This window comes from Tasmannia lanceolata, unplaced genomic scaffold, assembly GCF_043159265.1.
Source record: "Tasmannia lanceolata isolate RefF3 unplaced genomic scaffold, GAP_Taslan_0.1 ptg000048l, whole genome shotgun sequence".
NCBI lineage: Eukaryota > Viridiplantae > Streptophyta > Magnoliopsida > Canellales > Winteraceae > Tasmannia > Tasmannia lanceolata.
Genome location: NW_027518725.1, coordinates 1394417 through 1402294, shown reverse-complemented (window position 1 = coordinate 1402294; position 7878 = coordinate 1394417).

The window sequence follows — 7878 nt, the reverse complement described above, 5'->3', positions numbered from 1 at the left end:
CTTTTATATGGCGTTCTAAGACGCGTTATAATAAAGGAAAAAACCCTAATTTATAAAAGTACAAAACTACCCTAGTATAAAAATACCTTAAAAATTCAGGTCGGGAGCTACCGCCCCCTGCAACCCCCCAGCTCACTCAGCACCGAGCGGGACCGCCGCAGTCGGGGTAAAGTGTACAGTACTTTCCAAATTAGACTGAGATCAGGCTTCACCAATAACAGCCAAGATTCATGCAGATCAGCAGTCAAGATTGGTGACGAAAAGTACTTGTGTGTGGAGACCACAGTGGCTTAAAATGTGTGTAGTTGATGTGTGTATGTTGTACAAGTGTATATGTGACACATCACTAATGTGAGGGCCATAAGTGTAAATGTGTGTGGGACATGTGTGGAGGGATGGTATTCTCTATAAATAACGGCTAGGTGTTAGAGTTTAATTTAGTTTTGATCATTTTGAAAGGAAATGTAATTTTTGTGAGTGAGAAGGTTTGTTAGAGGGAATTCCAAGAGAAACAGAGAGGGTATATCCAAGGTTGGATCCTCAGCCTTCGAGTTGGCGAGTTCCGAGCAAGTCTCGTTTGACGAATCGTTGTCGTTGTAACGGATCTAAGCTCTAATGTATTGCACGTGAGAGTTTATATTTCCATCTCCCGTTTGTTTAGATTTATCCACGATTCTTCTACATTATCTTGTATTTTCTTTGACTCCTTTTAGATCTATCATATTTCTTTCATGTCTTACATTTTGTTCGTATATTTCATCTCCATTTGTTTTTGAAAGTTGAATAAACATCATATATCTAGATTTTAAAAGACCAGTCCCTAATTCTATAGGAACAACCTTTTTTCTTACATTTCTGCATTCTTTCCATTGAAGTTTATTATCAAAATACATATTTAGATAATATCTACATCTTATCTGTACTAATGTGTTTGTATTGTAGTTGAAAATTGTAGGGGTGTTCGTTCGATTATAACTGAACCGAATAGACCGAAATTTGGTAACCGAAATAATTCCGGTTATCAAATTTTGATAACCGAACCGAAATTTCTAAAAACCAAACCGAAACCGAACCAATTAAAAATTCGGTTATTCGGTTATAACCGAATAACAGAATAGTGGGAGAAAAGAGAGGGGAAAAGCAAAATCTCGGTTTGGATCGGAGGGCTAGGATCATCCTATCGAAATGATTTTTTGAGCACAACCTAATTAAGTTGTGATCAATCAAATGGATGGTTTTGATCATCCTACGGAGTGCCCATATAACACTTTTTTTTTTTTTTTAAATAATGGTTTTTATGATAATTTCGGTTATTCGGTTAACCAAATTTTTTTTTTTTGAGATAACCGAAACTGAATAACCGAATTTCCAAAAAAAAAAAACCGAAACCGAACCGAACCGACCAAACTAATTCGGTTCGGTTCGGTTATTTGGTTATAACCAAATAATGAACACCCCTAGAAAATTGTATCTAAGGATCAAAGTCAAGGATCTTGGATCAATGGCAAGGATTAAGTTGAAGATCAAGGAAGCCAAAGGAAGTCAGATCCATGAAGAAGGAAGATCAAGACTCGAAGAAGATAAATCAAGTTGAGGATTTTAAGTCGAGTTTTTATTTTAGATTGTATAATCCATATCCCTCACTTAGATTCACCTAGAGGCATTCAAGAGGACTTAATAAGCTAAAACAAGTTAAATGAACTAAAGAAACAAAGTGAAACAAAACCCAAATGATAAAACATTATTTAAAATGAAAAGAAGCAAAATTGACTAAAGCTCTGCCGAAAAATCCATCTCAATCGACCGAAGGCCTACTGGGATTAAAATAAAAAATCCCAGACTACCAGCTTCAGTCGACCGAACCCTGTTTTGTGGGTTTTTTTTATATTAGCGTAACGGCTAGTTAAAAACTAGCCATTAGAAGGCCATAACGGCTAGTTTTGACCTCATTTGGCCATATAAAGGGGTTCTACCCTCTTAAACTATGAACACATGCTCTTACACTTATTTTGAACATATCTTAGAGTGTTTTAAAACCTTTTGCCTCTTATTGGTTATCTTGAGGGATTATAATATGTTTTCACTTGTAAATAATTGAGAGAGATCCTGTAGTGGGCATCTTGTTGTAATTTCCTTTGTGAAGGCTTTATTTTTATCTTTCTTTCATCTTTATAATCGGCAGAGGGCGTCCTGAAGACCCTCGAAGACAAGCTTGGGTATAAAGATGAGAGTACAAGGCGCGGATTCAACCTCGGGAAGGAGCTTTAGGAATAAAAGCTTGTAAACAGTTTGGACTAGAGTCCAAATTAGTAGAAGCCAGGAAGGGGATATTCGTGGAGTGGATGTAGGCTGGTTGTGCCGGACCACTATGAAAATATCAGGTGCACTCTTCTCTTTACTCTTTCTCTATTTTCTCTGTGCACTTGTAGTTTCATCTTATTGGTCTTAATTGCAAAATTGTTCTTCATGTTTAATTTTCAATTAACTTCTAAAAAAGAGCAAAGTTTTTATTAACCCAATTCACCCCCTCTTGGATTGCCACCGGGCTAACTGCAACACAACTACAATAAAAGGACTCTCACAAAAGTCAAAACTAGCACGAGCACTATCCTATGCAAATGCAGTCCAATGACAGAGCCGATGTGTTAGGGGATGCTCTGCATCACTTACCAATTTCTTTATCAAAAGAAGCCGGATCTAAGGCACTTACGAGCAGTGTTCAAAAACTCCTTGACTCGACAAGGAACTCCCCCGAGTCGACTCCTTTTTGCCTTGGCCGCGTTCCGCATTGCACCACATCCGCATTCCGCGTTTTGCCCTACATAGTCATTAAACTCCTTCGACTCTCCCAAGTTATGACCGCGTCAACCTCGTCAACCGCATTCTTGGCCGCGTCCGCGTTGAGTCGACAAGGATTTTTCCTGGCCGCGTTCCGCGTCAAATCCGCGTTTTTAAACACTGCTTACGAGTGTTTGGAAGTATAGCTTACATGCCAGCTCACTGATGAAAATCAACTTAAACTTGATAGAAAAGCTACGAAGTACACGTTCTTCATAAAGGAAAGCATATCGATGCTTTAATCAATTGCACATCAACTTTGATGAAGAATCACAATGGTACCCATGGCCTCGAGCTAAAGAGAAGATATTACCATTCATTCCACATCAAGAAGAAGATAGCAGGTACGAATTTGAAAGGCCAACTTCACTCTCTAATTCACTGTCAAGCAAAGAAACAACTACTCCATCCAAAGCAAAGAAACAACTACTCCATCCAAATAGTCTAGTACAGAACGTCGACATTCAGAATGTGAAAGCACTCCACTAAACGACATGAAGACAATTGTGTCACACACATGCACTATACATAGAGGATGCAGGTCATACAGTCTCATGAACCAAAAAGCTACGAGGAAGCTGTTAAGGATCCAAAATGGCAACATGCAATGAATGAAGAAATTACAAGAAGTCGTGTCATGGTCGCCGTAGTGACAAAAGGGTGGAAAGTATACCCTTTGGACATGGAAAATGCCTTTTTTCAATGGTGAAAATGATAAAGAATATGCATAAATCAAGCTCAAGGTTTCGAAGAGACCAAGCCACATTTACATTCTCAAAAGGCTCTATATGGGCTCAAACAATCCCCTAAGAGCATGGTTTGATAGGTAAGGCGATTTTTCCCCTCACAAAAGTTTGTTTCCTCATATACCGATTCATGCATATTTGTTAATCTCTCATCTCAAGAGACAACTAAATGTGCTTTTTATGTCAATGGCTCGACATTATGGGAAGCCAGTCTAATAACTTCGAAAGCATTAAGAATGCTCTTTTCATAGATTTAAGATGATAGATTAGGGAGAGGTTTAATTATTCCTTGGGATTGAAGTTCTAAGAAATGATCAAGGCATACTAATTATGCAACAACAGTTTGCTCTCGACCCTCTTGTAAAAAATTGAACTTCTAGATGCAAAACCAGTGGTAATGATCCACAGTCATATCAAGGAATGGTCGGTAGCCTCATCTACCTAACCATTTCGTGTCCAGAATCGAGCTATGTAGTAGAAATCATGATCCAGTCTATATAAAACCCAAGGAAGCTTCATGTTGATGCAGTGAAACATATCATGAAATACGTAAAAGGGCAATCAATGAAATGGTCTTCTACAAAAATGAAATACCAATCAAGCTATGAGGGTATTATGATGTAGATTGGGCAGAAGATCCAGGTTGACGACATGATTTTGCCTCAATTTAGGATCCAAAAGTTTGTCATGGGCAAGCAATAAGCAAACCATTGTGGTACTCTCGTCTACAAAGTCTAAATACAGGGCTGCCATGCTATCCACAAGCGAAAGTATGTGTTAACTCAATTACTCAGAGACTTTGGAGAAATGATTGATTACAATGGTCCCATCAGAAGTAAATCAGATGAATAATGTTGGCATCCAACTCTACATTTCATGCCCGAACAAAGCACATAGAAGTCAACTATCACTTTGTTCGCCAAAAGGCTCATAAGCAAGGAGATCACTTTGGTGTATGCTCCAACAAAGGAAGAAGTTGCATATATTGTCACTAAAGCATTAAAGTTTGGATCAGTTTAAGTGATTCAAATCCATTTTAGGAATGAAAAATTCTGAAGTAAGCAATCATTGCTTATCCTTATCCAGCCTTTATTTTTGGTTCTGTTGAATACGTGCTAGGAATATTCATCTGCTGGGAGATTTCAAGAATACCGCATCGTGGCAGTACTTCATGTTGCTGGTATAGTTGAGAAATTCTATGAAATTAGTTCTTCATGTTGTTAGTGGAGTAATTATAGGAAGCTCTATTTTACTTCGAAAGTCTATAAATTCAGCTGGTAGTATGTATCAATCACGGTTGGGTAAAGTTGATTTAATAAAATAACCTTGAGAAGTATCTTTCTTACTCTATCCCTTTTTGCCCTTTTGTTCTCTGTTGTTCATTTGTGATAGAAAACTCTGCCATTAATCAGCTCAAGCTAACTTCTGATGGCTCCTCAAGAGTCAAGCAGGAGTCTATTGCTATTGAAGGATTATTAGGAACTGTAGTGGAGCAAGTAGATTATTGTATTCAGGTCTTTTGGGAATGAACGACTCAAGTAAGGTAGAGCTCCTATCTTTAAGGTGGTTCTGAAATATTTGTTAGCCAAGTCGACGATTAATGCGGGGAGCTCAGAAGCAGTGCTCATGATTGCATACCACCAAAATTAGTCCTTATGTGCAAATAAGGTTAATTATAAGTTGATCTTATTTGAAAATGGAGCATTAAGGCCCTGTTCGTTTAGGGCCGGTCGTTTAAGATTATGACAACTGATTGTGAGTGCAAAACTGATTATTGGACTCAAATATAACCGTATTTTTGAGTCCAATAATCGGTCTGACACTCACAATCGGTCGTCATAATCTTAAACAAACAGGGCTAAGATTATGACAACCGATTGTGGGTGCCAAACTGATTATTGGACTCAAAATTACATTTAAATTTGAGTCCAATAACCCGTTCGGCACTCACAATCGGTTGTCATAATCTTAAACAAATAGGGACACACACCTTTGGAAACCATTAAGGTCCTGTTTGTTTAAGATTATGGCAACCGATTGTGAGTGCTAAACCAATTGTTGGAGTCAAATTTAAACGTAATTTTGAGTCCAATAATCAGTTTAGCATTCACAATCGGTTGTCATAATCATAAATGAACCTGGCTTAAATATGTAATTGAAGATAAATCTAAGACTATTAGAATTTGTATATATAAACAAATAAGGCTACATAATATAAAATTAAATGCGAATAATTTTTAGTCATTCAACACCTTTAATCGACTTTTCTGAAGGGTCTATGGAATACTATACAAAGATTAGGCAATAACTCTGTTCAACCTGTTACTATCAACCTCCATATGAATACTGAATTGAAAAGTGTGCTTCAATTTAAGGGGTCCATTGATACCTTATACCTTAAAGTATTTGCATATTATCCTATATTCAAATGGTTCAGAAGTTAAAAATATGATAATTTGTGAAGGTAAATGATATATTTCCACCTCCTTTTCCAGCATTTACACCCCTCTTGTTTGCCTTTTCATATGAAAATGGCTGCATTTTCACTTCCTTCCATTTATCTTTTTCTCAAAATGAAGTCAATTTTAGTAAAAGAAAAGGCTAATAAAAGAGTGTGGAAATGATGAGAAAGGGGTGAAAATATAATTTCCAGTTTGCAAATAATAGTTACTATAATTTTAAAATTTGAGTCCTAATGTCATTCGTAAATTAGGACATATTTTAAAATAATTTTATGAGTAAATAAGGGCACATTTCAGTGGCATCCAAAGAGGGTCCAATTCTTTCAAGATGAAAGCAAAAACAATGTATGAAGTCTGAGATAAAGTATCAGGAAAAAGAGGAATATATGACATTATTGTTAGATAAAGACCATGAACAACACTTTACATGAGTAACCTTTAATAAAACTAACTTCACTTAACCTGTTATCTTACTATGATTTTCAGTCAAAGTTCAAATATGCAGCCAAGATAAACCAAAGGTATAACATATGGGAGGACTACAACAGCTTGCAATATTAAATTCAACTCAACTGTGTTAGAAAAATGTGGATATGGGCATAGGAATTTTATGAACTCGATCTAGGACACCGATACAGATATGGGCATCCTATACCAAATACAAATAAAATATAAAAAAGGGTAATGCTATCTTCAATCCCTTATTTTGATAATGACGACGCTCCTCACTGAGGTTAAACACTTACCTGATTAGATGATGATAGCTTTGTGGGGATTATGACAGTCTTTAGAAGTTCATTAGAAGAGTGGAAATAAAGGGACCAATATTAAAAAAGAAAGTGCTGATATCAATTATTTATTAAAGAGCTTGACTAGATTTAGCTTAGAAGAACAGATTCACATGATGAGACATATGACCAAACAAGGGTGGCCCCATATCATGTGAAGCATATCTCATTGCCAGGTAAAATGGGCCGCGGACGTCCTCAGGTGGGTGATTAGACCTTTTTTTATTGATAATATGTTGTAAGGACATACATACTCAAAATACAAATTATAAAACCGTGAAAAAAATGGGAGTGAAAAAAATAATTTATGCCCACTTTACAGCGTGGATCAACTGCCACATGTATGATGATAAAGTTCATGAATCTTGTGTCCCATCACATTCCCTCATCGGATGTCATAGTCCCTTGATCTCTTAATTAAGGACCTGTTTGGATTCAAAGAAAGAAAAAAAACGTTTCTGAGGGAAAAAAAATATTTGGAAAAAATTTCTTTCCACGATTTAGAGGAAAATAATATGATTCTTGTTAATTTAGATGAATATTATTACAAGACTAAAGGGAGCCATTGCGAAAAAGAGGTGAAAGAGCTCTCCTATTGGCTACACATCACCATTATGCATTAATAACGGCTGAAAAGTCAAACATGATGGTGAAGTGCAGCCAATGGGGGAGCCCTTTCACCTCTTTTTTGCAAGGGCTCCCTTCAGTTTAGACTTCCTCTTATTACAAATTGAAGTTCCCTCAAAGTAAAAATTTGAATAGGAATGGTTCAAGTTATCTTTTTGTGTGTAAAAAAGGTAGGAAATTTTAGAAATATTTTTCTTCCTGAACTTCTCCAGTAAATTCCTGTAATACAAGCAGGGCCTAAGTACCTAAAAAATCTTGAATTTAAGACCTAATTAAAACTGTGGAGATGGTGACAAATCATCAACTAACCCACTTGAGTCCAAACTCTAGAAATGACATTATGAAAAGGCAGGTTGTTTACATAATGTGTTTTACATGTCGAACTCTTTTATTCAGATCCATCTATCTAATCTTCAT